The sequence below is a fragment of the Schistocerca cancellata genome, unplaced genomic scaffold (assembly GCF_023864275.1).
Source record: "Schistocerca cancellata isolate TAMUIC-IGC-003103 unplaced genomic scaffold, iqSchCanc2.1 HiC_scaffold_964, whole genome shotgun sequence".
In the NCBI taxonomy this organism is placed as follows: domain Eukaryota; kingdom Metazoa; phylum Arthropoda; class Insecta; order Orthoptera; family Acrididae; genus Schistocerca; species Schistocerca cancellata.
Window position 1 is genome coordinate 107,501 of NW_026046972.1, and position 2,500 is coordinate 110,000.

The 2,500-nt window shown below is 57.5% G+C and overlaps 1 non-coding gene across 1 annotated transcript in view; it reads left to right on the plus strand.

The window, feature by feature from the left end:
- Positions 1–1,746: 1,746 nt before the first annotated feature.
- Positions 1,747–2,500, plus strand: part of LOC126150028 (small subunit ribosomal RNA) — a 1,909-nt gene continuing 1,155 nt past the window's right edge. The window contains exon 1 of the ribosomal RNA XR_007531275.1: positions 1,747–2,500. This exon is cut by the window's right edge and continues 1,155 nt beyond it. This is a non-coding gene — a ribosomal RNA (small subunit ribosomal RNA).

Sequence of the window (2,500 nt, forward strand, 5' to 3'; positions counted from 1 at the left end):
GTTGTACCGCAATCTACCCCAAGTTGTACCGCAATCTACCCCAAGTTGTACCGCAATCTACCCCAAGTTGTACCGCAATCTACCCCAAGTTGTGCCGCAATCTACCCCAAGTTGTGCCGCAATCTACCCCAAGTTGTGCCGCAATCTACCCCAAGTTGTGCCGCAATCTACCCCAAGTTGTGCCGCAATCTACCCCAAGTTGTGCCGCAATCTACCCCACGTTGTGCCTTAACCTAACCCACGTTGTGCCTTAACCTAACCCACGTTGTGCCTTAACATAACCCACGTTGTGCCTTAACATAACCCACGTTGTGCCTTAACCTGCTCTGTAAATGGCATATGACACGTTACATTAATGTATTGTTGTCCAACCGCAACCCGCTCAGAATGTTGTGTACACAGCTACGTGTCATCTCCCCATAACAGCTGTATTGCAGTGTGGTACGCCATAGAGACGTGTGGGAGTAATGGACGCAGTGGATGGCGATCAGCATGAGCCGTCTGTTCATGTAGTGGCGCGTGTATGCAGACATAGTAGTCTCTTCTCACACAATGTGATAGCACGGTGTCCCGCGTTCCACATCTGCGACATGCTACAGAGGCCGGTTGACAGTTCGTCGCGCAATGGACATCGCATACGTACGGGGGCACCTTCCACGTGCCCTCTAGTCGGGCACATTTTGTTGCGTGGATGTGAGCGGATGTAGTGTGTCTTGACACCTGACAGGCAGGCATGCAATAATAGTTGACTTTGCAAACGGGGATGGACGTGGACGTGTACGTTTACTGGTGACGTTACGCAAATGAACAACTGGTAACCCGTTGTGGTGCGGTTGATCTTGCTGGAGGTACATCTGTGAGGGCAACGATCGGTACAGCTATGACGCGGTTGTGTCAGCGATACCCACCACACCAATGAACGTGAATGTGGATCTGGGTGTGAAGCGATACGCGGCTGTGGGTGGGTGGGACTGTCCCCGGCCGGTGAGGGGGGGGCCGCCCGGCGTGCTGGCCGCGCGGTGCGTGGGCGCACGCGCTACAGCCGGCTGGTGGGGGCGCCCAGTGGCAGGCGCGCCGGCCGACGGACGCGGCAGGCGGCGCAGCTGCGCGCCGGGGCACCCTGCGCGCGGCGCCGTGCAGCCAAAGTGGGTCCTCGCCGGCCCGGTGCGAAGCGCGGTGGACATCTGCAGTGTGCTGGTCCGATTGAGGACTGTGTGCGTTGAGGATGCGCCGCCGCCCGGCACTCGGCGCCGCGACGCCGTCTGCTGCTCGGTCGCCCCAGCGGTTCTCGCTGGTGGTTTGTATCGCAGTTGTGCAGACGTGTTGGCACGTGCGCTGTGCTGGGAGAGTTCGCTTCGGCACCCACGTGGGGCCTTTGCCCTTCTGTGGCGCTGGCGTTGGAGCTGCCGGTCACCGTAGGTGGCGCGTGTTGTCTCCCGCCGGCAATGCCACGACAGCACGCTCCCGGGCCTCTGTCGGCAGCGGCAAGCTCAGTTGGGAGCACGGGTGGTCGCACCTAAAGCGTCTACTCGCCTAACTCCGGGCGATTGCGCCTCTCTCGAACCCGACCAAGTACTTAGGACGGCGCTGCGCGCCGCCGGGACCTGAGAGGGTTTCGAGGTGTATTGTGCAGGGGAGCTCAGCCTCCTCCTGTTTGCAGAATAATTGAGCGGACGCTTGCGTGTTCGCGCGGGCCCCCGGGACACACTCCCGGGCGGCCGGCTGCTCAGCTCTAGTTGACGCAGCTCCCTGGTTGATCCTGCCAGTAGTCATATGCTTGTCTCAAAGATTAAGCCATGCATGTCTCAGTACAAGCCGCATTAAGGTGAAACCGCGAATGGCTCATTAAATCAGTTATGGTTCCTTAGATCGTACCCACGTTACTTGGATAACTGTGGTAATTCTAGAGCTAATACATGCAAACAGAGTCCCGACCAGAGATGGAAGGGACGCTTTTATTAGATCAAAACCAATCGGTCGGCTCGTCCGGTCCGTTTGCCTTGGTGACTCTGAATAACTTTGGGCTGATCGCACGGTCCTCGTACCGGCGACGCATCTTTCAAATGTCTGCCTTATCAACTGTCGATGGTAGGTTCTGCGCCTACCATGGTTGTAACGGGTAACGGGGAATCAGGGTTCGATTCCGGAGAGGGAGCCTGAGAAACGGCTACCACATCCAAGGAAGGCAGCAGGCGCGCAAATTACCCACTCCCGGCACGGGGAGGTAGTGACGAAAAATAACGATACGGGACTCATCCGAGGCCCCGTAATCGGAATGAGTACACTTTAAATCCTTTAACGAGTATCTATTGGAGGGCAAGTCTGGTGCCAGCAGCCGCGGTAATTCCAGCTCCAATAGCGTATATTAAAGTTGTTGCGGTTAAAAAGCTCGTAGTTGGATTTGTGTCCCACGCTGTTGGTTCACCGCCCGTCGGTGTTTAACTGGCATGTATCGTGGGACGTCCTGCCGGTGGGGCGAGCCGAAGGCGTGCGACCGCCT